The following is a 27,442-nucleotide window of genomic DNA, read 5'->3' on the forward strand; positions in this document are numbered from 1 at the left end:
TGTGATCTTATTCATCAGAACGTATTCTGTTACATTAGCTCAACAGTGAATGAGCACACATCACAGAAGGTATAGCTTTTCGAACACACAATACAAACCTCAACACATTTAAAATTTAATATTTTCAATCTTGGTAACTCCATCCTTTGTCATTCAACTTTCGTAAATAAACACCCTTCATTAAATTCAATATTTCACGTATTCAGGTTCCCTGTGGAGTAGGTTATTCTTGTGAAAGCTTTATTTTCATCTTTTGGTTTCGAAAACAGGCAAGAGTTCAGTACCAGAGCTGGGCAAGGCAAATACAAATATATTAATATCAGGTATTCAAACTAATTAAAGATTAACATAGCTTTTTAAACTCCCCCGCCCTATCTTAAAAATTGCATTGACACGATAAAAAAAACAAACACCAGTTACTCAATTAAACAGAACAGAGAAACTATAAAACACGTTTGATAGCTACTGCCAGAAAACTGGGCGATTATCTTTAAAAATACATATAGATTTTGTTTTGTATTTGTTTACATGTTCACAATGGATATGCCACAGACAAACTCCTAAGGGCCTCCAGTTGCAGACACTTCAGTTCCCAGATCAGAGCTCTGACGACATCCCAATCACATACGGTTAAAGATTCACGAAGGGACATGCATTTGTCTTGCATTGAGGTTTGTTCCATGGGCACATTTAAAAGAAATTCAAAATGAAGATTCATTTTCATTCCAGTTCAGTCATCCAAAAACCTCTTGCTGCCATTACTTCAAATTTCTTCTTTAAAAATGTTTTAAAACAAAACACAATTGGCCTTCCGATACAAATCTGTAGCTCTGCAGCTGGTCCACCGTGTTCTTGCCGTCCGAGGAAAAGATTGAGATGGACTTGATTGAAGCAAGCCAGCATAACATGATTATTGGGATTTCCAAAATATCTGCCTGAGAAAATCTGAAAACCATGCATTGAAAGTCAGGAATTCAAGTTAATTGTTGTGTGAGCGAACGAAAGGGATGAGGCCTGCATAGTGTTGCACTACCCATGGTAGGTTTTCATCTTCCTTCAGACGTCCCGATGGGTATACAAACTGCAAGAGCAGAAAAGTAATCAAAGAGGTAAATGTATGAACATGGGACATTTCAAAAAGCAGACTTGACAAAATGCATAATTTAATATATCTGCAAGGAAGTGAAGCTCTTTCAGTCAAACTCTGAGCACACACCAACTTCAACAGGAAACATGGTCTGTGGTTGAGCACCCATGACAGTTCAAGTAGATCTGTAACAATCACCAGACAGGTGAAGCAGAGAAACTCAGAAGAGAGGCCATAACATTTCTGGGACACAATCTTAATAATGGGGTAAAACTTGTGTGGGTTGAACTCTGATTGTACAGGCAAAGGTGTGCGCCACTGTTCCAGAATCAGAAACCTATCTGCACTTTTCTTTTTCAAAACCTTTATTTACATTTTTTCAAAAGGCACTCATCAACTGAACAACGATCAGAGGTAAACCATGAACCAATTCGACTTCACACATACAAAGTTTTTCAAAATAAAGATTAGCAATCCTAGAAAGAAATTAAAACATTACAACAGTAATCCAAAAAATTTCACAGTTTGCAGTATAACCTGAAAGGTTCACACCAGCATCAGATTTAATATTAATTATAATCCCAAACAGAAACACACTGCTACAGACAAACACACACACACACCTTGTTCCCCATTTCACAGCACAATGTAGGCACTAATCACTAAACGTAACCATACAATTCATTAAAAGATGTGCACATTTCCAAATATGCATCCCGTCTATCCATCTTTGAAAACATCACCATCAAAGCTAGACAACACCGGCAACTCAATCAATCTTCAATCTACCTGTGGCTTTCTTCTAATTTTCCAGACTTGCAGTAACTGCTTTACTGCCACCACCAATGACCTATCAATACACGTGGTAGGACTGCGAGCAACCACACACCTGTCCTGCTTAGATAACAGAATAACCTGCATAGGCGATCTAGGGAGTCCAACACATCCTTCCAGATATTCTGGAATCTAGAACAATCCCACAACGGATGCAATAATGTACCCTCGCCTTACCACATCCCCAGCACAGATTATCCAGTAATCCCTACTTGTGCGTGCACACAGGTGTCCAATATAAGAGTCCACGTATCTTCTGTTGAATGAATCTCAAATTCAGAACCAATTTTGCTCTGTAGCCTGCCTTCATCATATAATCCCAAATCCCAATGTCCAACTGATGCACTGCAATTCAATTCCGTCAGCAAAACCTGTCGCTTATCCAAGCACTCAACATATTCCGGTTTCACAGGCATCAAGCTAAGCCAAAAATCCTACACTTATCCGTTTTGTTTGCAAGTGGAGCCAGGTACGTTTTTCGCGATTGTACTTTTGTGGTGTATATAATACATACCACATGGTAAATCAAGTTATGAAATGCCTTCCTTTAATCTTCTAAAAAATACCTATGGTTTGTAACATCATTCGTTCCTCTTCATGTGCGGTGTCGACATATGAAATTGATGCCAGTAGACAACTCGCATGCAAAGGGATGGGAGAAACTACGTCAAGCTTGGGAGGAAGAGCCAGGTATGGACATTTCAAAAGAGGAGTGGGACAAACAGATCTATGTGATCACTGTGACCCACATTTTGTGCCATTACTGGATAAACTACAATGCATAGGCACGCAGTCAAAGATGGATCTGGGTCTGTGGTATATTTGGCAAAGAATCATCTGCAGATTGTACTGGACCCCTGTGTGGATGGCCAAGGCAGGACTGTCTGATCATGACACTTGTTGGGGCTGTGGGCATAGTGGGGGCACCTTACTACATATGTTATGGGCATGCCCGAGAGTGAATGACTTTTGGAGTGACGTTTTAAGCAGACTAGATATTGTGCTGGGGAATGCAATTCCAAGAAAACCTTACTCAACAATTATATTATGAAGCAAAGGGAGAGGTGGAATGGCCCAAAAGAACAATGAATGGATGAATAGAGTTCTGGTTGTAGCGGCAAAACAAATATTAAAGGTGTGGAAGTCCAGAAAAAAAAATTTGGAGGATTGGTCGCTCGATGTTTGCACTTTGAATATAAAAAATTAATTTTAGGACGCAGAAACCGGAACAATGTTATTTTGAAGTCTGTGGATTGTTCAATGAGTTGTATAGCTAATGTAAATTTATGAGACATGCCAGGCGAATCATATTAGAGAAAGCTACCAGAATTGCCTGTTTTATGTTGTGTGTTAATGTTTGTCAGTGATGTACTGTTCGATGTTAGTCGTTTTTTTAACCATTACTAAAAAATAGCGGCTTGTTATTGTAAAATGGGGATTGGATTTATAAATCTCACTACTGCTGTACCTAAAAGCTTGGATACTGTATATATTGTATTCCTCTGATGTTATAAATATGTCGTGTCCCTTTTTCAAAATTACAAACAGATTAAAAACCTATTGCTACATTTATCTGTCAAGACCCCTTGTGTGCCAAATATTCTGCCATCATGAAAACTGAAGTATGTGCAATCCTATTTCTTGTTGAGTTACACCGGTATCGAGTGTCCTGGAATCCACTGCAACGAGGCAGGGTTTGCAATTCCCTGAGCATCCCTTGAGTCAGCTGTGGGCAAGTTGCAGCACCTACTGCCTCCCTTTTTTTCTTCTTTATGAGCATCGCCCTAGTTTGGTAGTTAACACTTTTTTCCCCTGTCTCTCATCATCAGGGCATCTACTTTGTCCTGAGGAAGGGGAATAACCTTGCATTGTCGAAATGCTTAGTATATACATGGCATAACATGCATTTAGTTCGCATTGACCCTTGTTCTTTTAACTCATCGGTCTCGGGAAGATAGCTCAGGGTCAACAAGCTCGCCTTGGAAGCAGACAACACGGAGCACCACAGGTTCGATCCCCAGGTCCGCGCTTAGAAACCTCTGGGTATTAAGCGCGTTATAAATAACCTATCATATCATAGCTGCTATTGGTTACTGCACTACTTCACTTTTGTTCACTATTCTTTCACTGGGATTAATCACTCACAAATACTATACATTGATGAAAATATAATTTGTGAAATGACAACTGTTAGGGAGTTTTACAAAGGTCCACCTTAGGTAGGACTAGAGAAGACTCGCTCTTAAATGTATAGGTTTCCAATTCTTAGATTGACCTGAACTACCCAAAATGTTTGGTAGCAATGGCAGAGCTTCCAGGCTTAATCTAGGAGGGCTGTAGGTTAGCACACAGGACTCCGAACATACAAGGTGGTTCAAAGAAACACTGACACTATTAGTTTATATAAATATATTTATTTTATATACTAAGGCTAAGGCTCTTAAGCAAGGTAAGTAGCAGTCACAGTAAAATCACAGTCAAATAACAGTAGGATGAAAAGTTTTATCCTTTAAATCACAATGTAATAAAAAGGAGGCACACTTAAAATCAAAGTAGGATAACAGCAATGAACATAATAGCCTGGCACTTAAGGGGTTAATACTCTTATAACAGGTAAGCAAACCTTTAGAACACACTTGTAAAGTTAACCCCTGCTTAACAAGGCTTGAGATGTCCAGCCATATATTAGGTGCTACACACAGTCAAGGGGGGGGAAATCTGGTTCCAGTGACCAAGGATTAGGAAGACTGATGCAGGTGAGTAGTTTTCAAGAGTAAAGTTCAAATAAGTCTTCTTTGCAAATAAGCACAATAGTTTAGGAAATCTAGGTACAATGGGTTGTTCACCCCAAAGGGACGTAGGGTGCCCTGAGGTGTAAAGTAACAGCTTAACTGCAGCCCTCTCGGTGCATGAAATCACACAGCAAGACCAAGCACATACCAAGGCTTGTCACAGTACCCTTTCAGTGGAGAATTTTCTGCAGCAAGTCAGGTCAACGGGTGAGGCGACAGATGTCCTCGTCTTGGGTTTCTTGGCCTGGAAGGCTGACGAAAGGTCCTTTGTAGGTAGCAGTTGGATGCACTCGAGCAGTGGGAAGCCCATTAGTGAATTTCCATGGCACAGGTGTGTTGGAGCCTTTCACAGTCGCTGGAGGCAGATGAGTTATCCGGTGGAGTTTGTGCCCCTTCTCGATCCTAGTCTCGGTTGAGGAGAGTTTCAGGAGAGGGATCCAGTCACTGGAGGTCCAGAAGGATGCCTACTGAGTTTCAGGCAAAACCAACCTTCAGCATGTTGCACCGCAAACAAAACCCTGGGTATTCATGAATCGCATGCAATGGGGGTCGCAGCTCTTCCAGGGATGGCTCAAATTGAAGTTTGCCTTGGACTGGTTGATCCCACCAGTCATGGGGAGGAAGTTGTCAATTTCAGGTGTTGCCTGTCGTTCAGAATTTGATGTCTGGATGCAGCAGTTACTCTGATGGAAATTGCTGCAGGGTTCATCCTTCTGATGTCCAGTCCAGTGGTCGACACTCTGGTTTGGTTCCAAGGCCCTCGCCTTTTATGGTGAAGAACTGGCTAAGCCCACCAATCATACCACAAGCCTAATGCAAATCTGGGGGGTGGGTTGGGGGGGGGGGGTCGTTGTCCAGGAGGAACTGGTCCCAAGCAGGCACACTGTAGAACAAAGACCAGGGGAGTTTTGGACAAGTATGTCTTGGCAGGGTTTCTAAGGGGAACCCCGTCAAAGAAAAGACCCATGGAGATCATCCCCACTCAGCTAGGTATTGAAAGGCCTCACAAAGGACAAGTAATCTAGAGATGGAAAGAAGCAAGTACAGTCACCATGTTTATGGAACGGTGTACACTTCACCATTTGCAGCTGTGAAGATAAATGTCCACTGCCACCAGCCAGTCCGATAACTTGCCACGGTAACTAGAAAGTTACACGATAAGTGGAAAAAGGGATTTATTGTGACCCCCTTCAGCACTTCACACAAGGTGGGGTGTGCCAATTCTACAAAATTGTTGATGTATTGGGTTCTTATAATCCGCCTGATTTTAATAGAGGTCAGGGTGGATCCCCCTGTCCCGATAACAGAACGTTATCACAGAAAAGTCAAAAGCAAAGCTCAAGGAGCTTCACAGCAACACTGCACGGAAAGGTGCTGTGTGCTGCAATCACTAATCAAAGATGCCATATAGTTGGAGGCGAAAATAAGTCAGAAGTAGTATCAAAAAGAGATACAAAATGTTCCTAAATAGAGTAAAAGCCCGAGGGAGTGTGGAAAAGGGGTCTCACTCACGCAGACTCGGACCAAAAACCAAGAGTCCAGCAATAGGTTCTGGGGGTCTCACAGGTTATGAGAATCTCACACCGAAAGGGAATTCTACTCTTGTTTAAACCTTTTTTTATTCGTCTTGACAACTCACGAAAACACAGGGAGCCACATGACTCCAGCAGCAATAACAATACACATACATCATTTCCAGTTTACCTTGAATAACATATGGAAGAAAGCAGGAATTCAAATAGCCCATAAGGCCTTGGCACTGGAGATAAAGAAATCAAGATCACATAGTGGTCATAGTATGGGGAACAACCTGAAAGAGAATCAACAGAGCTCGAAGGAGAATCCATGACAGACACGTACTCACTAAAACCTTCGCCAGATGTCCCTTGGCCTTGTGTGTGGGTGCTGCATTGCACACCAGGCTTCTTCAGTGTTGTGTGCCCATTTAATTGTTCTAAGCCACTGTGCATATGTGGGTGCCTTGGGCCGGAGCCAACATAATATACAGCGGACTGCCAACAACATGCATAGCCCCGCCAGTTTCCTCGAGTCCCGCCCCAACTGGGGGAAGTCATGGAAGAGACAATGCAGTGGGGTGGGTTTTATGGTGTGCTGTAACATATCCGATAGCGTGGAACCAATGTCGGACCAGAATTGGGTCAGGTGTGGGCAGTGCCAGAGCATGTGAATGTAGGTTGCCTGATCCGAGCCGCATCTGGGGCAGTAGGGAGGGGATTCGCTAAACATACGATGTAGTCTCTTAGGTGTATGATACCTCTGCAGTGCCTTGAATTGTATTAGCTTAAATTTTGAATTGGAAGACACATCATGGGTGCGAGTGCACATTCGGGACCATATCTCATCAGTGATCTCGACCTCAAAGTCCTCCTCCCAGGTGTACCTCAATTTAGTGAAGGGTGGGGCCGCCCTAACCTGCAATTGGGAATAGAGCATAGGAGCAAAGTTCTACAACTATGGGATCATCAGGAGGTAGTGTGGGGAAGTCCGGGTATTTCGATTTGAGGTTCCTTCGGAGGGAGGAGTACCTTAACCACACTGTGGGGTGACGTTTGAGGGAGGGGGGGGGGGGAAGAGCAATCCACTCAAAGTTGTCCTGTGTGTATATATCGCGAAGCGTCAAGAAGCCAGCTTCTGACCAGAGGGTAACGATGGATTGTGGAACGGATGGGACATCAGGGAAGAAATTCCACAATGGCAGATTCCCCCATGGAAGGGGTGACGTGCATCAACCATAGCTCATAGCTTGACTAACGCTAGAGCTGTGCTAGCTACGGGGTTTGCAGACTCAGGATCGGGATGTAAGGGTTTAAGGATAAGGGAGCCAATCACTCGGTCAGCGACTGTTAGTTTCTCCAATCGAACACGTGGGGGGGGGGGGGGGGGAAGGAGGGAGGGGTGAGTGGTGTTCAACCAATAAGATGCAAATTGGGATTGAGCTACCACCCAGTATCTAGTGAAGTCTGGGGCGTTAAACCCACCCAATTCCTTAGGGGTGGTCAGTGTAGAGAGTTTGAGACGGACTGCGCCCAAGTGCCAGAGGAAGGTGTTACAGGTTTGACGTAGTGATTTGAAGAATGCGTCCCCTGGCCATATGGGCAGATTGGTAAAACGATAAAGAAGCGGAGGTAAAACCACCATTTTAAGTATTCCAATCCTGCCTCCTTAAACAGGGAGCCTAGTCCAGCTGGACGTTTTCGTGACCAGGTTCTTAGATAACTCTGGTAATTGTCCTTGCGCAGCTGAGGCGTGTGTCGGGAAACCATCACCCCAGGTAAGTAAAGCAGGATTGAGACCAGGTGAAACCTCAAGTCCAGCGGGTGTTGTGTGGAGTTCGTAAGGGGGAATAATACAGATTTGGAGCCGTTGACCTTCAATCCAGAGATGTCACCAAATCGGACGACGTCCTCAAGGATAGGGGCAAGCTTGCTATCCGGAGTGCGGATGTACAGAAGAGCGTCATCTGCGTAGAGGGAAATTATATCGGATTGACCCGCTGTGCGTAATCCTCTATGTGAGTGTGACTGGCGAATCATATCACCAAAGGGCTCAATGGCGATGGCGAAAATTAGCAGTGAGAAAGGGCATCCCTGCCGCGTCCCTCTAGATATCTGGAAAGGGGTGGAGCACCCATCCTCCGTGCGGAACCTAGCTAAGGGGGCTGTGTAGAGTAGCTTAACCCAGGCTCAGAAGTTGGGGCCAAACCCACATTTCTCAAGAACCCGCCAGAGGTATTTCCAGGACACGGAGTCAAATGCCTTCTGCATGTCTATGGTGGCCGCTACCGCCTGTGTGATGGGGTTGATCCTGCTGATCACGTTAATGAGTCCTTAAATTTAGGGATGTGGACCTACCCGGGACAAATCCTGCCTGGTCAGGGTGGATAATGTGGGGCATGATCGGGGCTAAGCGATTGCCCAGAAGTTTAGCGTATATTTTAATATCACTGTTAATCAGTGAAAGGGGACGGTAGGATCCACACTGGGTAGGGGGCTTGCCAGGTTTAAGGGCTGTTATTAATGCCTCGCGAAGGGAGGAAATATACCCCTTTCACATGACTCCTCCCACAGGGCCAGGAGGCGTGGAACCAGGAGTGACATTGCTTATAGAACTCCATGGGGAGCCCGTCCGGGCCGGGGGCTTTATCCGACGCCAACGACTCAATGGCCTCAGTGAGCTCGTCAGCGGTGATGGGGCATTTCAGAGAGCGGCAAGCCTCCTCGGATAGGACAGAGGGGGAGATTATCCAAGTAGGAGTCAATTTCCGATATATGGGGGCCATCAACCTCCGAGTACAGGGAGGTATAAAACGACAGAAATTCAGAATGGATGTCCTGAGGGGAGGTGGCCAATGAGCCGTCAGCCCTTGATATAGCTGGGATATTGGGGGTTCCGAACCCACTTCAGAGCAGTCTTGCTAGCATACAGCCGGGGTGTCCCCCCTCACCATATCTCCTCACCGAAAGGGAGGAGCCAAGAAATTTGACCTCTCGTCCCGCCAGGCAGCGAAAACTGTCTAGCTCCGAGCCCAATGCAGACAGAGTGGACGGGGAGTGGTCTTGAGCATATTGGGCCTCGAGAGAAGCTAGGGTTGATTCACTACTGGAAATGTCTGCCCGGATTCCCCTCAAGATCCCGCAACCCTTGAAAATGGCGACACCTCTGGTATATACTTTAAAGGATTCCCAGAGTATGGCATGTGTTGATGCAGAGTCTACGTTAACCTCAAAGAACTCAATGGAGGATTCACATTCGGTAGCAAAAGCCTGATCCAGGAGAGCATGGGGAGCCAACCTCCATTGCCTCGTCCTTTCAGCGTCCCGCCCCCAGTTCAGCGAAATAAGTACTGGTGAGTGGTCTGATTGCTTTCTGGGAAGGATAGCCTGATGAGATATGGACCTAACTAGCATGTCAGTTATGAGCCACCGGTCTATTCTAGAGTGGGAATCATGGACTGAGGAATAAAATGAGTACGTGCGGGAGTCGGGGTACATTAGCCGCCAGGCATCTACTAACGCCAAACGAGGGAGCGCGGTGAGTATGGTATAGGCTGCTTTGGAGAGTTGGCGAGGGCCGGATCTGTCTAGGGTGACATCCAATATTGTATTAAAATTGCCGCCCCATATAATTGGGACTAGCGGCTAGCTCTCCAGGATAGAGGTTAGATGCAGATAGAATTTGGGATCGTCAACATTCGGGCCATAGATATTCAGGATAGCTACCTCATGGTGGTGTATGCCGATGGTCAATACATATCTACCCAGGGGATCAACAATTGAATGATTACACATAAATTTCAGGCTTCTGTGAATTAAAGTAAGTGTGCCGCGGCTCTGCGTGGAATAGTTAGTGTAATAACTTTGGGAACCCATTGCTTAGCAAACCGTTTGCATTGTACAGAGCGAGCATGGGTTTCTTGTAGGCATAGGAACAAGTTACTTACCTGTAACTGTTCTCCAGCATGGGTCTGGCATGGATTCATATGCTCATGAATATTCCCCGTCAGGCCGGTAATCCTCGGTATAAAAAAAAAAATCAGTATCAGTTTCGTTTCTGATCTGTCTTTCTTAGTAGTAACCAATCACTGGTCTCTGGGTCATACTGCCCCCAGCCAATGACTGCCCTCTCCCTAAGCCCCGCCTCTGGCAGCCATCCTCAGATTTGGTAGCACGTAAAGTGGAAGTATGACCAAGTGAAGAGCCGCATAGGGGTAGGCGGGAGGGTGCGCATGTGAATCCATGCCAGACCCATGCTGGAGAAACAGTTACAGGTAAGTAACTTGTTCCGTCTCTAGCATGGTGTCTGGCATGGATTCACATGCTCATGAATAAGAGAATACATAGCAGTACACACATGCACAACCACGAGAGGTGGCAAGGCTCAACATTAAGCAATACAAAAACTCAACATTAAGCATCTCTTACCTCCTTACCAGGCTCACCTTAGGCAAACTGGTTGCGCAGCACTGCTTGGCCGACCCTGGACTCCTCCCTGGAGTCCCGATCGACGCAGTAGAATCTTGTGAAGGTGTGCGTCGACCTCCACGTCGCAGCCCTGCAGATGTCTAGCGGGGGCACACCAGACAGGAACGCCGTGGTAGCAGCGATCGCCCTGGTCGAATGGGCTCTCGGACGGCCGGGCAGCAGTCGGTTTGCCAACCGGTGGCAGTGCATGATGCAGCCAGAGAGCCATCTGGAAATGGAAGTCTTCGAGAGAGCCTTCCCTTGATTCACAGTCCCAAAGTTCACAAACAGCTGTGACGTCTTCCGAAAACTCTTCGTGCGGTCCACGTAGAACTTCAGCGCTCTAGCTACATCCAGCAAGTGCAAAGTCCTCTCGGCCGGCGAGGAAGGCGACGGGAAGAAAACTGGCAACACCAAGGGCTCGTTGAGGTGGAAATCCGACGGCACCTTGGGCATAAAGGAGGGGTGCGTCCTCAGCACCACCCTCGTGTCATGAAAAGTCAAGTATGGAGGCTTGCAAGATAGGGCCTGGATCTCTCCCACTCGTCGTGCGGAGGTGATGGCCACGAGGAACGCGGTTTTCCATGACAGGAACTTCAGATGAGCCAAATGCATAGGCTCGAATGCCCCCCCCCCCCCATGAGCCTGGTCAGCACCACATTAAGCTCCCACGCCGGGGTAGGAGCCTTCACCGGCTGGAATGATCGGAATAGTCCCTTCATGAATTCTTTCACCAGGGGATGAGACCACAAGGACGCCCGTCCCGTCGTCCTGGTATATCGTGCGATTGCAGCCAGATGTATTTTGATGGAGGCGTGAGCCAGTCCAGCTTTGGCCAGCGACAGTAGGTATGGCAGTACCTGAGGGGCCGTAATCCGCAGAGGGTTAATCTTCTGTGCACGGCACCAGACAGAGAACCTCTTCCATTTATGTCCGTAGCACTTGAGAGTTGAGGACGCCCTGGCCTTTGCAAGAACCTCTCTGCAGTCGGCCGGGATGTCGTACCCTCCAAACTCTAGTGCTGCAGGAGCCAGGCCTGCAAGTTCAGCGACTCCGGGTTGTGGTGAAGAATGGCGCCTCCTTCTCTGGAGAGAAGGTCTGCGTCCGTCGGCAGCTTGACTGGTGTGGACGTTAGCAAGTCCAGAAGGTCCGGGAACCAGATCCGTCTCGGCCACGCCGGTGCGACGAGGATCATCTTGCACCAGGACCTCTTGAGCTGGTTGATAAGCCGGAGCAGCAACGGCAGCGGAGGGAATGCATAAAGAAATAGGCCGTCCCAGGGGAACGAGAAAGCATCGCCCATGCTCCTCGGCTGGGGGAACCTGCTGGTGAACCTCCGGCACTTGGAATTCATCACTGTCGCGAAGAGATCGATTTGAGGTTCGCCCCATTGTCGGAAGAGTCGATCCATTTGATCCTGGCGTAGCTCCCACTCATGGCACGAGCGCAGCTCCCTGCTGAGTGAGTGGGCGATCGTGTTTTTTATTCCTGCCAGATGAAGAGGCACCAGAAACATCAGTTGGGCGACGGCCCAATGCCACAGATCCTGGGCTTCCTTGGATAGGGCCGGGGACCTGTTCCCCACTGCTTCCGGATGTAGAACATCGTGGTGGTGTTGTCGGTGAAGATCCTCACCACCTTGCCCTTGAGGGACGGAAGAAAGGACCTGAGGGCCCAGAACACTGCGCAGTGCTCCAAAATGTTGATGTGGAGTGACTTCTCCTCCGGGAGCCAAAGGCCTCTCGCGTGAAGATCTCCGGAGTGCGCTCCCCAAACTTCCAGGGAGGCGTCCGTCGTCACAGTCACCTGGTGAGCTGGGATCTGAAAGTCCGTGCCCGCCGCCAGATGCGAGTGGGTACCCCACCACCGGATCGCCTGACGGATCGTCTCGTTGAGGGATCCTGTCCTCGAAGCTGCCCGTCGACTAGACCCAGCGGGTGTCGAACTCTTGTAAGGGGCACATCAGAAGCCTGCAAAGGCGCACCAGATAAATGCAGGAGGACATCATCCCGAGGAGGGACTTGATAGATCTTTCCCTGGCCATGTCCGTGGCCAGCAGACGCTGCACCTTGCCCAGAATGGTCCTGGTCCTTTCCTCCGACGGCGAGGCCAGCCGCACCACTGTGTTGAGCTTGGCTCCCAGAAAGAGGGCGACTTGCGACGGAACCAGGTGGGATTTTGGAAAGTTGATGGAGAATCCCAGGTCCGTGAGCAGCTGGACGGTCTTCGCAGTGTGCTCCACAGCGAGTTCCCTCGTCCTTGCCCGGATGAGCCAGTCGTCCAGGTAGGGGTAGACATGGATCCCCTGTAGGCGCAGACGCGCCGCCACCGGTGCGAGGCACTTGGTGAACATCCTGGGTGCCGACTTCAATCCAAACGCGAGGGCCTTGAACTGGTAGTGCCGCCCTTGGACCACGAACCTGAGGAACTTTCGGTGTCTTTTTAGAATGGGGATGTGGAAGTACGCATCCTCCAAGTCCAACGACAACAGGAAATCGCCCTCCTCCAGCTGTCCCAGCACGTGCTGGAGGGTGACCATACGGAAATTCTGCGCCTTGATGTACTTGTTCAGTCGTCGTAGGTCCAGGATGTGGTGCCATCCTCCTGTCTTCTTTTTTACGAGGAAGTACCTTGAGTAAACTCCGGAGCCCCGAAGTCTCTTTGGGACGAGCTTGATGGCACCCTTCTTGAGCATCGCCCTTACTTCCAACAGTAGTTGAGGGACGTGATTTTCCTTCCTGGCCACGGGTGGAACGCAAGGGCACTTCTTCTGAAACTCGAGGGCGTGCCCTTGGGCCAGGGCGTCCAGCACCCAGCGGTCGTTGGAGATGGACTCCCACACGCTGACTAACCTCGCCAGCCGGCCTCCCACCAGGGTGCTTCGGCGGGGGCCCGACCCCACGGTCGGTTCAATCTTGTTTGGAGGCCGCCTTGCCTCCTTGACCTCCCTGTCGACGACGACGGGCACCACCTGACTTGTCGCGTCCCCTGTAGGCTTCCTGGGACGAAGATCTTGCCGCTTGGCGGTAAGTGGAGGAGCCACTACCGGACCCCTTGGAGGCACCTTGTCTGCCTCCGGAGATCCGAAAGGACGGCCGTCATTGTTGGAGCACTCCCAGTGCCGGGACAGTCTGTGTCTGTCTTGATGGCCTGAAGGGACTCATCAACCGCCTTCCCAAACAGGTTATTCCCGTCGAAGGGCATGTCCAAAACCTTGGTTTGTACGTCCTGGCAGAAATCTGTGACCTTGAGCCATCCTCGTCTCACGCAAACGCTGTTGCCCAACTGACGGAAACCGGTGTCGGTGATGTCCGTTGCCACCGTGATTGCGTGGTCCCAACAATCTCCCCCTCCTGTAGGATTTCAAGGGCCTCAGCCTTTTGACGTCCGGAAGGAAGTCTAACAGAGGGGCGATTTTGAACCACAACTCCCTGTCGTAGCGGGCTACGATAGCCAGGGCGTTGGCCGCCTTGATAGTCGTTGCTGCGGATGAGATGATCCGTCGTCCCATCGTGTCCAACTTCCTGCCCTCGCCGTCCGCCGGGGAAGTTGATGTCGAGGCCGATGCCCCCCCCCAGCTTTCTTCTTTGCCGCCGCGACGACCGAATCCGGGGTAGGTTGTGCCCGAAGGCACAAGGGGGCAACGTCGGGGACCCGGCACTACTTCTCGTACCGGTCCCTCTTTGCTGGCGCCGTGGCAGGGTTCTTGAGGAGGGCGAGCCCCTCATCCCAAATGTCATCAAGAAGCAGTACGGCGAGGGCCGTCTTCCTTTTAGCCCTGGGCTGTTGGTAAAGGAACCCTTCCTTCTTTTCTTCTGGGCAGAGCTGGAAAAGCTCGGATGCCCTGGAAATCATGGCATGAAAGGATCCAATCTCGTCAGGCAGGGACGCCCGAGCAGTGGGCGACGGGGATATGTCCCGTCGTCATCTGTACCTGTCGTAGCCGTGTCCGTGCCTGCATCATCCCTGTGGGTAGTACACCGGGGGAAAGGCAGAGCAGGCCGCAGAGGTGGGAGAGGTGGCGCAGAATGCGTCGTCCTCCTCTTATGCGGTGGACTCTCCGAAGGTCCTGGCTCCGGTTCCCCCGTCGGGTCTGGCTCAGGTACCTCTGTCGGGGGAAAGGGCAACCTTGTCCTTATCTCCGAGCATAAGGACTGAATCGCTAACAAAATGGCCACCGAAGTGTCCTGCGGCGCCGGAAGCGACGGGCGCGAGGGCTCTTGAGGAGCCTTGTCGGCGACACCGTCGCTCTCGTCGTCGCCCTCGTCGGGATCCCTCCCGATGGGCTGGGCCTCTTCCACGACTTCGATGCGCTCTGCTTCAGAGGTCGTGTCCGTATCCACGATGGCCACCAGCCCCTCCCCCACCTTTTCCAACGAGGACTTCGTGGGGGTCTTCTCAATGGGCCTGAAAGAGGACTCCCTCCGCGGTGGCAGTGAGACTCTGGGTCCTGAGGGCGCCTCCACTGGTGTAGCCTCCACAGGCTGAGCCAGGGCCGTGGCGACATCCTCTATCGAGGTCTTAGCAGGGTGAATTAAGGCCATCGCCACCTTCTGGACGCCTGGGGCCTTCACCTTGGGGGGAGGGTCCGAGCCTCGCTCCCCCTCTGCTGGAATCTTCGAGATCGACCGGGGCCTCTCCAGAAGCTTCGCCGGGTTCTCGGACTTCCTCTTACCCGAGCCAGAGCGTTGGCTCGTGGTTGATGGCGCCGGGGAGGGTGCGCCCTGCCTGGCAGCCAAGGAGCCTGACCGTTCGGCGCTCCCGGTGCCCGCGGACTCGCGGTGCTTAGCCTTTTGTTGGGCCCCCGTCGCCGGGGCGCCCTCACAGGACTTAGAAGACCGCTCGGACTTCTTTTTCTTCTTCTCGCCTGACGGGCTCTTCCCTTCCAGCCAGTTAGCGAGACGGAGGTGGCGATCCTTCATGGTCCGCTCCGACATGTTCCCACAAAACGCACAGTCCTTCTCCGTGTGCGTCTTGTCCTCATGGAGACAGTAGAGGCATAACTAATGCTCGTCCTCCTTGAAAACATTCTGAAGCTGGCATCCAGGGCGGGTCCTGAACAGCTTCCCGGGCGTCGAGCTTCCTTTCTCCTGGGCCATGTCCGGGTAGGCCTCGGAACTTCTGGAATCCTCCAAAAGCGTAACTCAACGAAAACTTCACCCTTGAGGGGCGTAGAAAACTCCGAAACGGATCCCCGTTGATCGGATGTAGAAACGCTGGAGCTTGAGGCTCTATTTAACCGAAAAATGAGAAAAATCTCCTGAAAAAGCACGAAAACGCAGCAAAAGCTTGAGAGCTACAGCACGAGGACTCCCAACACTTGAACGTGCGGTAAAAATCTGAGGATGGCTGCCAGAGGCGGGGCTTAGGGAGAGGGCAGTCATTGGCTGGGGGCAGTATGACCCAGAGACCAGTGATTGGTTACTACTAAGAAAGACAGATCAGAAACGAAACTGATACTGATTTTTTCTCTATACCGAGGATTCCCGGCCTGACGGGGAATATTCATGAGCATGTGAATCCATGCCAGACCCCATGCTGGAGAATAGAGGAATTTTTTCAGTTAAACGAGGGGTCGGTTGACAGGTGCGCCACATTATGGTAAACATTTAAGGTGTGGGTGCGGGGTGAAATCATGGCTAAGACTACAGGCTTATTGAAAGCAGTCAGACAGGAGTTGGACGCCACGGAAGCCAAACTTGAGCTCCTCGAGTTTGAATATACCTGTACACATAGTAAGGAGGCCCTGCTAGATATACACACAACATTAGTAGACTTTAATAAACTTGCTGCAAAGGAGGTACAATACATGGCTGCGCCGATCCGAGCCCGTAGATGCGGGGAAAGCAATAAAGCAGGCAGATTCCTTGCCCAGATGCTCAAGGCCGAACATGGCCATCCCCTTATAGCAACTATCCAGGCACCTAGTGGCGACATAATACATGGTGAGCTAGAAATAAATGATATGTTTGTTGCATTCTACAAATCGCTATACTCTAATAGAGACACCAAAACTAAAGAAGAAATAGAATACCTACAGGTTATTGATCTCCCGACCTTAACCCTTGAAACGCGCATGTTATTAGATGCCCCCATATCACTTGATGAAATTACGGAGGCGATAAAAGCATTAACCTCTGGTAAGGCCCCTGGTCCCGACGGCCTGGGTGCCGAAATTTACAAAGAATTCCACGATATATTGACCCCCCGTCCTATTGAATGTTTGGGAAGAGGCAATGGAATGTGGCATACTACCAGACACCATGCGAGAGGCAGTCATAACTGTTCTCCTTAAACCCCATAGACCCCCTCAGGACATGGGTTCGTATAGACCCCTCTCACTTATTAATACGGACGCGAAGATTTTCGCCCAAGTCCTGGCCACCATATGTGCAACGCTCACCTGATTCCCGCAGAGGCGCCGGTCTTGACTGGGTGAATGCCGTATCTTCAAAGGTGATGTGTAACACACGGTTGGCTCTTTGGGCTGGACCTCTGTGCACTGTATGTCTGACTCGAAGAGTAAGATGTCTGCAGATAGAAAATATGGGATTAATGAACTGGGGTTATTGGGTGCCTCTCTCCTCTTCCCTTTCTCTTCTCCTGTAGAACCCCAAAGGTTACCACCCTCACCTTAGGTAAGTGAACGCCGAGCTCTCCATCTGCCTCGGGGCAGGGTGCCGTAACCAGTTTCTTCACTGGATAAGGGTGCAGGCCTCTTGACCTCAGAGGACTGCTGTCCGTCGTTAACTGCACGAACGGTAAGTTCTGGGCACTTCAAATGTCTTAAAAGTCTTTTGTAATGATATCTCTTGTTTTGCAGGGTTCCGGCGATGGCGGATGGCGGGCTGATGAGAGTTGAGGATCGAACCCGCGTGAGGAATAGAAGCGCCTGGAAGCACGTAAGTAAGCGCTTGTAGCCTGCTTCACGATGCGCACTAACTGTCCCTTTTATCTTGCAGGTACAAGTTCGGAGCTTTAGAGAAGCTGAAGGGTGCTGGAATACCCACTGGATTCGGCGTGGGAAGGAGTAATGGCACGTGAGTAATAAAGTTGCCCAATGTCTTTAAACGCACCTTCTTTTGTCTTTCAGATGCGGGATGCAGCGCCGAAGGCCTCCGGAGCGTGCAAAGAGCTGGTAAGCTTTTGTCTTTCAGATGCCGGAATGCAGTGCGAAGACCTCCGGAGCATGCGAAGAGTAGGTAAGCCTTTGTCTTTCAGATGCCGGAATGCAGCGCGAGGCGTTGGTGACAGCCGATGGACCAGGTAAGAGATGCGCTGCCACTGAAGACCGTAGTGCTAACCTGTTCTTTCTTTGTCTTTACAGGTGCTGCTGAAGACTGGATTCCAGGATGGTAAGCCTTTGTTCCCTTAGGCCCAGGATCAGAAGCAGAAGACACGATGAGCTTTCTGCTGTAGAGAATGCAGAATAACGCAAAGCAAGATTCATCCATCGGGTGTGGTTTAAATAGCCTCCTGTAGTGCTTAGGTGTCTCCTTCCACAGCCACGCCTAGGTAAGAAAAGAGTTCCTGCTTTCCAGAAGAGTTCCAGTGTTCTGAACCTAGGGAGTGGCTCCTGCCCCACCCAACAGGAAAAGTAGTCCCAAACAGAAGAGGATCAGGGGTTCAACTGGCAGGTAAGTAAGCAGCATGGTCTGCTGCAGGTAAGTCCACCCAAGCATTATGAGCCCGGCGCTTCCAGCGCTGGGACTGGGCATCTTTATGAGCCTGGTGCCACTGGCGCCAGGACAGGGCCCAAAAGGTCCCAATTGGGACTGGCTGGCACTCGGAACTAGGGTTTTGGGCCTGCTTCCAAGGGAGTCGGGCAAGTCCTGATCTTTTGGAAGCAGAGATCATGACAATATGCCCATACTGGTGGACCCCGGCCAGGCTGTCTTTATACCAACAAGGTCAACTGCTCTTAATTTACGCAGACTCTTCGGTGTTATGGCACAGATAGATCCAGCGGCAGATGCAGTGGCGGCTTCCCTTGATGCCGAGAAAGCTTTTGATTCTGTATCCTGGGTATATTTGTTTCAGGTCCTTGAGAGGTTTGGAAGATATTTTGTTAACTGTTAAGCTACTATACACCGCCCCGGGAGCGAAAATACTATCTAATCAAACCATGTCGTCCCTGTTTCACCTAGGTAGAGGCACTAGACAGGGTTGTCCCTTCTCCCCAATCCTTTTTGCGCTTTCCATAGAACCCATGGCCGAATATATCCGACAAAATCATGCATGTAGAGGTCTTCGTATGACTGGGAAACCGCAAATCTCCCTATATGCGGACGATACCCTACTTTATATTAGGAATCCGGAAGTAAACCTAGCGCCAATTATGGCAGAGGTTGAGAGGTTCTCCGAATTATCTGGCTACAGGATCAACGTGCCTAAGTCGGAACTGTTCCCGCTCACGCCTAAAACTAGAGATATGTCGGATACACATGGATTTAAATGGTCACCTATACACATCCGTTATTTGGGGATTATGGTCTCGAGAGACGCAAGCACATTGCTCACGGAAAATCATTGTGAGCTTCTACAATCCCTTACAGTTAAACTACAATTCTGGAGCAAGCTCCCCTTATTCCTGTATGGGCAAGTATCTCTACTTAAGATGATTGTGCTACCCAAACTCCTATATCTTTTTTGCAACATACCGATTTGGCCGGGAAGAATCTTCTTTAATAAACTCAATACGTTAACCACCACATTTGTATGGGGAGGGAAGACGCCCAGGTTGAAGTGGCCCAAAATGACGGAACCCTTTGAAAAGGGTGGGATTGCAGCTCCAGACTTTGAACTTTACTACTTGGCATCGCAGGCACACTTTGCGAGACATTGGTTTGACCCCGAGGATACAGCACCACATATTCCCCTGGAAAAATTTGCTGCAGCCCCTTTAGAAGTACAAGCGGTAATGTACGATCTTAATCGGAAAGACTCATGTAGGTATGACCCTGTAAGCGCTACTGCGCGCGCATGGTCTATGATATATAAGAGTGCCCTTACAACCCCATATGACCCGCAGGTGCCATTATGGAATTTCCCAGGCATAAGCCCCACATTTGATAAGGCCCTACAGGATACTTGGGACCCACAAAAACAATTTAGAATGCTAGATATGTTTCTGGAAGGGAAACACTGTGCGCTGGATGATTTTGTAAGGTCAGTGGGTGGAGACGAGCCAGCTACACATGAATGTATTGCAGCCATGACGGGACCTGGGGGACACAGGAAAAGTCTGTCGGCGCTCTATAGCCTTGTATAAACACATTCCAAGTCATGCAATGTAATTAAGGGGAACTGGGAACGAGACCTGGGGGTGGAACTGGGTGAAGCCACATGGTTGATATATTGCCAGTTGACCAGAAATGTATCCATGAACTTGGGGCTGCGGCTCATTCAATTTAAGGTTCTAAACCAGCTACATTACACCCCAGCTAAGCTGGCTAAATTTGTGCCAGGCCACATGGGAAAATGCCCTAAATGTGATGCCCCTAATGCCTAATGCAGACTTATATGTACTGGGCTTGGCCACCGGTAACTGCATTTTTGGGGGGGGGGGGGGGGGGGGGGGGGAGTGACAGATACTTGAGGACATTACGGCAATACCTGCTACACCTTCCCCACGGAAATATCTCTTTGGGGATATTGGTAAAGCTGCAACCACAACTAGACGATTGTTTAACTTGGCATGTGTGGTCGCAAAACACAATATACTAAAATGTTGGAAATCCGTAGAACCTCCAAGACGGTTGGACTTTCTGAAAGAACTATCAATGGTCAATGAACTGGAGGAACAATTCATTGCCATCGAGATGCCGCCCCAAAGATATATGGGCACTGTTCAGGCTATATTTATGTAAGATATCTGATGAAGGTAATCCACCATCACCACTCTAGTAATGTCAAGTAATGTGGAAATGTGCAATGCATACTGTAAAGGTTCATTTAAGTTGTTTTATTTTGGTGTGACTTGCCCGCCACCTGCCGGTTTAGTCTTGCTGTAAATCTGAACAAAAATAAAAAATTAAAAAAAATAAAAAATATATCGATACTTCGTATCTCTCCTAAATCTTTATAATCGGAGATTGGCGCAGACAAAACCTTATGTGGAGTGCCAAAGGGATACCTTATATACCCTTTTCTCTGCTCCTGTGACTTTAGTCACATAGACAATCTCCTAGTTATGGCTGGTGCCAGTGGACGTGTTCTACCAACCATTGTGTCATTTTTGTACTGCAGGCTAGGTCCATAGCCTCGGTGGTGCACAATAGGGACACCCAAGTCCCAACTTCGGGCCTCCCTTCTTTTATCGCCATTACTAGCGTGGTTGTTCTTGGTTAGCCCTTCTTCTACCATTCCGGGAGGGGGAGGTCAGTGTGTGTTTTGCCTTTTGCAGTAACCCTTGGGTGTCCCCACCTAGGCTCTAGAGTGTCTGGAAACCAGGAAGTGGGTGAAGAGTTTTTCCACCGCCCGTCTTGTATGCCCGAGTGCCTAAATAGGGCCAGCTCCCACAGGGGGTCTGGCTGTCCCGAGTGGCAGCCAAAACGCCCCCTTCTGTAAAATGCTGCGAGAGACTGCAGAGGAGTGTGTGCTGGAACTGTATAAAAGGGGAGGCTTCTGAAGTGAAAAGCAAGTCGACCAATGGAAGATGAAGAACCCGAAGACACCCAGGGACGCCTGCAGACCCTTTGCAACACTGAAGCGACCACTGCTGCCCAGACCCAGTTTTCTGTTCTACAGAGGATCTCCGAAGACGACAATTCCTTCACTTTGGCTGGCGGGAACAACCAGTCCTAAGACAAACTTTGAATTGAGCCATCTCCCAAGGTCCTAGCAGTTTTCAGAGCAGCGGAACCCCAATACCAGGAGACCTGCTGCCCATTTCGAGTGCATCGTCGTGGAAAGGGCGAATCTGTCCAAATCTTTGCTGAGCACTCAAGGCCACTCCCTAGATCCGAACCAACTTGCCCAGAAGCCCCTCATCAGAGTGTGGGACTGCAGGAAGCGAAGAAGATTGACCGGGCGATCCGCATCCTTTGCTGGTGCTGCAGAAAAGGCACCAAAACCGCAGAGTGAACCAAGAAGTTGCTGCAAGTCGTACCCCAGGTCCTCCCTCGAGACTGCTGCTGAAAGAACCTGCCCATTGTCCTTCCTTCACAATCATCAGATCAAGGAATCCAGAGGTTGGGACCAGAGCTGCAACATTGCGGAGCATCCAGCACAAACATTTTCTTCCAAACAAAGGTACAGTGGGGAAAAAGATATTACTTACCCGATTCCAGAAAATCGCTCCAGAGCATTGGTGTGCATGTAGAGGTGTCCAGGGCAACCCCCTCTTACACCAGACTCAAGCTGTTGCTTGTGTCCCTTTAGAGAGTCCTTTTCTCATGTTCTCAAACATTGGTTAAGCCTTCTTATATCGTCTTCCCTAGAGACTAGAAGGTATCCACAGAACATTTGATTTCTTCTGCTTGCAGTACTTTAAACCCAATAAAAACTGCCTTTTAGCTAGGGTTGCGTTTTTGACTTTAAAGGACTGGCTGTGCTGTGAACCTGCCTCTAGAACCTGAAGCTCTACTAGGATAATACTAACCAACTGTTTTCCTCCCCAAAAATCACCATCTTATGTGTGTATGCAGACTAAATACAATTACTGTATTATTTTGTGGGTGTGCGGTATTACCGATAGAACTGTCACACTCCTGTATCAATTGTACAAGTTAAGCAACTACCAACTAAGAAGTGACTATTTGAAAGTATTGAAAAGTATATCCATGTGTGGCGTTTTGTTGTGCTAAGTATTTAACAGCGACTCTTGTGTAAATATAAATATATATTTAATATACATTTATATGCAAGTGTTTCTTTGAGGCGTTTCACTTGCTGGGTTCAGTGTACTTCCCTACAGCTCACATCTTCCTCTGAAGAAAAGCCTGACTACTCTGCCACTCCACCAAGGTCCTGAGCCAGTACAGACTGATACTAATAGAGTTGGGGGATCTACAAACAACTGTGATAACTTACTAAAGTCTTACCTCCAAGTAAGAATTTAGGGAAACTCTACTAACAAACCCCTTGTGGTAATCATCAAGATCTGGATAGTCAAACCCACCCTCTTTGATGCTACGTACAAACAAGAACCGCAAAATCTTCAGTCTTTTGCGGTTGCCCCACAGAAACCCTGAAAAACAATCAATCCTCTGTAATACCTTCTTGGTAAACTTTAGTGGCAACGACTACATGACAGCACTTTCGGAAGCAGAGTCATCTTTATAGCATTGACTTTTTAGCCCAAATGCTCGTAGTCTCTCCCACTTTCTCACATCCCCAGCTATTACCTCAATCCGCTTGTTCACATTGAAATCCACCATCTTTTTCAAATCTCGTACTATCTCTGTAGATCCCTAAATATTTCACACATTCAGACCATTTGCAATTCCATGAATCAAAATCGCTTCTACAACAAGATAATTAAAGGGGGTGGGGGGGAAGACTTCAATTTATTTTATGCCCAGTCAAACGTCATACTTCATCAAAAATTCCCTTCAGCAGGACACTACACTCACGAGGGTTAAACATTACAGCCATGTCACACAGCATAAGACAACACCCATTTCCCACACATGCCACAAATCTTGCTCTCCTGTCCGACATAAGCAGCAAGGGGCTGCAGTGTAATACTGGACGAAAATGGCATCCTTGTCTAGTTCCCCTTATCAAAGTAATTGTCACTGCTTTTTCCGTACACATGCCAGTAAATATTGTGAGCAAAGATCAAAAACATTCTTGCTCCATCTATCAGAATCACCTGCATTAAGATACACTTGTTTCTACGATGATGCTTCTGTAGAACACTGACAAATGAAACTCCCATACAAAAATAGATATGCTTATGTAAGCCTTAGGTCCTGGGCACTTGAAGAAAAAGGTTCCTTACCAGTAACATCTATTTCTCCTGGGTTATTAACTTTCAGAGATCTAAATGCTTAGATGATTTCCTCATCATCAGGCTTGGATGCCTCTGTATATGTATTTCCACAAACATTTCCAGGAAGTAAGGTTTAGAGGTTTATCCATTATCATTTAAGCTCCTTATGACCCCTTTTAATAGAGTGGGTAGGCTACCGCCCCAATAGAGCATCCTCTGATATCTAACAAGCATTATGGAACATTAAGTATACCAACCATTCCTTGAAGGGGATGCGGGCGGGAGAGAGAAAGTGAATCTATGAAAGATACCAACCCTCAGAGGTCTATAGTTACATGCAAGTATATATTTCTTCTCCAGCATTGGATCTTTTTCAGAGACTTACATGCTTAGAATAAACAGAGCAGGTGGGAGAACCAGTACAAAACAAATATGTCTAGCCTCTAGCAGGATATATGTTGCAATACTGCATAGCAGACTGCTTCAGTTCCCTTAAATCTGCCTCCAGGCAGTACTTCCTTGTAAACATGATATACATCTGTGAGACAGGCATGGTATAAAGAGAGACACAGACTCAAACTAAACAGTTTCAAAAATCTTTAATAAAGTTCTGGGGTTGGTGTAATACCCAACTAGCCCTAATTCTAAAGGGATTGTTCCCTCCACTGATGTTTTTAAGCGCCAATGTCAAAGTCCTAAACCAAAATCCGTCTGGGTCTAAACCTATGCTTGCCTTCACTCTTTGACCAAATGTGAAAGAAAGTCTTCTTAAAGAAAAATAGTGGATCAAGAAAAAGGAGATGTAAACCACAGCTGGTTTCAGGTAGTTTAACCAATAGGTGTAGTTCTGCCAGTGCAAAATAGTTGAACTCAAAAGGGTTGCCCTCGGAACCTTCCACGTAGGGTTCTTGCAGCAAGTCAAAGTTCGCAATGTCTTGGGGTCTCTTGGGGTTCCCTTCCCCAATCTCGGACGCCTCTGGTTCCAAACAAAAATACACAATTCTTGTCAGGCCTCTCAGGGTTCTCTTCCCCAAGTCTAGGCCCCTTTTGTCTTCAAAGAAAAACAAAATTATTTTAAATTTAAATTACCACTCTGAACATTAACCCCTCTGCTTACTCTGTACCTTTCTTCTGGCACCTTGTCTCTTCTGTGCCTCTTTCAACTATTCTTTTCTACTTACTGTGCCTCTTGCACACTCTCGTCTTTATTGTGACCCTGGCACACTGCCTTTGGTTGTGCACCCTTGCACCTTCCTTTCTCCATCATGCCACTTGCACTTTCCCTTTTCAGCCTTCGGGTCGCTCGTACCCTCTTTTTCTGCTCTCGGGTCGCTCATACCCTCTTTTCCCGCTTTCAGGTTGCTCGTACCCTCTTTTCCCACTTTCGGGTCGATTGCACCCTCTCTGCTTTCTCTCGCTTTTACTTTCACTTTTCCGGTCTGTCAGGTCACACGCACCCTGTTTCGGGTTGCTTGTACCCCCTCTTTTTCCTTACATTCTTTAAAGTTCTTTCCTCTTATCTCTTCACATCTATGCCACTAGCACATCTTTCTTCATGCTTTCCGCTCTCTACTTTCTCTTGCTTTCTGCTTTCTTTACCTTCATGCCGCTTGTAAATCTTGTCTGTTTCCACTCCCGCTCGAGGCACATGGACGCTCCAGAGTGTCTCTTAATTTTCACAAAACTCACCGGGTAGGCCAGCGAGCAATCTCCTCGGGATTCACTGTGTCGAGGTCAGGGTCTCACCACCTGCCCATCAGTCACGATTGGGACCGGCAAACATCCCAAGGGAATAAGCATCTCTATGGACTCAGCCAACAGGTCGCAGTCTTCCCAACTCCGGCTCTCTGGAGACACGGCTCCTTAGCCACACTGCAGCCCCTCAAACACACTGGGCCAGTATCTCAGCAATGCCGCTCTCCTCCGGATTCTCCAGGCTTATCTTCCTGCCGCTTCCCGCACCTTGGCTCCTCTGGTCCAGTCGGCATCCCTAGCTCGCTCATTGCTTCTGGCAGAACCACACCTTTTATACTGGTGTAGTCAATTGGAATCTGGTGTGCACAGTTGGAGTAAAGTGCCCGACTATTAGTGAGCCTCACTTTGTATTCCTATGTTTCTATGGGTAATCCTCATTGCTCCTGATTGCATCTTCTCTGTCCCAGTACTTCTTGGAAATGGGGTGGTGGCGATGGGGTGTGTTCGGAAATAGCCCATTAAGGCTGAGGGAGAGTGGGTTGGTATATAATGGGAAAGGGAGAATACCATGTGTCGCCTTTGGGTATTCTCCTCCCAATCCCCCGTGACCCTCCACTCAGGTTATCCTGCCTCACTTGTCCACCACCCCCAGGGTCAGGATCCAAAAGCGATGGCCCTTCCCTGGCCACCTGAATGGAAGGTCCCGGGGGAGTAGGTGGGAGAATACAGTCCGGTTTCTCACGCATCTTTCATGTTACTGTTTGACAGATGGTCTGGGTCAAGATGCTGGCACAGAACACAGGAATCGCTACTCTGCTTCCAGTTAAATGTCCATCAAGACATCCTTGGATCATCCTTTTGGCCACTTCTTGATAAATATTGATGCAGAACACACCCCATCTGCCAATGTCCTACTAAGAAAGGGCTTGCCCCGGATTGGAGCTAGCAAAGGTCACAAATCATTGACCCAATTCCATAAAGGGGGCCGTTTTGTCTGCATAGTATCACCAAATCCTAGTGTCCAAGGTAGCCAACCCACTTCCAGCTGGTTAAGAGGGATCTTTGAAGAACGTCAAGATGTGGTTAGAATTTTAAAACTTGGTAGGTAATCAGTATCCTCAATATCATACCATATGGAAAATGATTAAATATTTTTCGGCTGAAAATGCTTGAACTTCTATTACATCATAGACATGGCAAAATGAATGTAGCCTTCCAAGAAAAGTACTTAAGTTCAGAACTGTTCATAGGCTCAGAAAATTATTTCACTGGTATGGTGAGCACTGTATTGTGCTACCTTGTAGAAAATGATCTGGAATCCAAAGGCTAGAAGCAAAGCCCCTTGAGAGACTTACCAAAGCCTGGGGGAAAAAAAGACTGTTGGACCTACCTGTTCGTGCAATATGAAAACGCCAATAGGTGGACACGTAGCAAAGACTAATGACACCCCACATTGAACAAATGAAGACAGGGCAGCAGTTGCCGGGCTTGTATGTGAAAAATAGACTGTCAGAAAGCCCCAACACATTGAAGTACTTCTTCCCACCCCCCGCCCCCGTTAAGCCAGTTTTGTAGAAGAGGTCCTTTGCTGAACTAAGACTAGGAAGAAATTCTATGGCAGGTCTAGATTTCTAAACACTACCTGCTCAGGTACCATGTGAACAGACCAAGAGTCTTCAGAACGCAGTGGAGAAACTGGCACGTTCATCAGTAGGAAGCGGGTAGAGCTTTAATAGAGATTGGAGAGTTCAAGGATCCATGACCAGGCTAGCAATGGCCATAATAGGGCCATCGTTATTGTGCATCTTGTGAGCTCAGCCTGGAGATCAGAGGCAAAGTGTAGAGACATTATTCAAACACGGAGCCTAAAATCCTTCCCCCACCTCTGTGTGTGGTCAGTGAATCCTGTAGGCCAGGCTGTAGCAGTTGGATTTGCAAATCTGTTGGATACACGTTGGCCCTATTGATGGACGATCCATGCCAGGTGATTGTTGTTGAGGGCCGACTCCTGGGTGGTCTTGATGTCTAGGATTACTGCATCCACCAGTGGTCTTGGACCCCCCCAGTAGATGCTCTATGAGAATATTCACCTCATTGGAAAAAGTGCCTTGCCAGA

At 48.4% G+C, this 27,442-nt stretch overlaps 1 protein-coding gene across 4 annotated transcripts in view; it reads right to left on the reverse strand.

Annotated features, from left to right (window-relative positions):
- Nucleotides 1-223: 223 nt before the first annotated feature.
- TCOF1 (treacle ribosome biogenesis factor 1) overlaps nucleotides 224-27,442 on the reverse strand; it is a 926,286-nt gene continuing 899,067 nt past the window's right edge. For all 4 annotated transcript variants that reach the window (XM_069654046.1, XM_069654045.1, XM_069654047.1 and 1 more), the window contains one exon: nucleotides 224-1,081. The gene's annotated coding sequence lies outside the window, so the exon portion shown is untranslated. The remainder of the gene's footprint in view (nucleotides 1,082-27,442) is intronic.

The sequence above is a fragment of the Ambystoma mexicanum genome, chromosome 3q, assembly GCF_040938575.1.
Source record: "Ambystoma mexicanum isolate Mex_15411 chromosome 3q, UKY_AmexF1_1, whole genome shotgun sequence".
NCBI lineage: Eukaryota > Metazoa > Chordata > Amphibia > Caudata > Ambystomatidae > Ambystoma > Ambystoma mexicanum.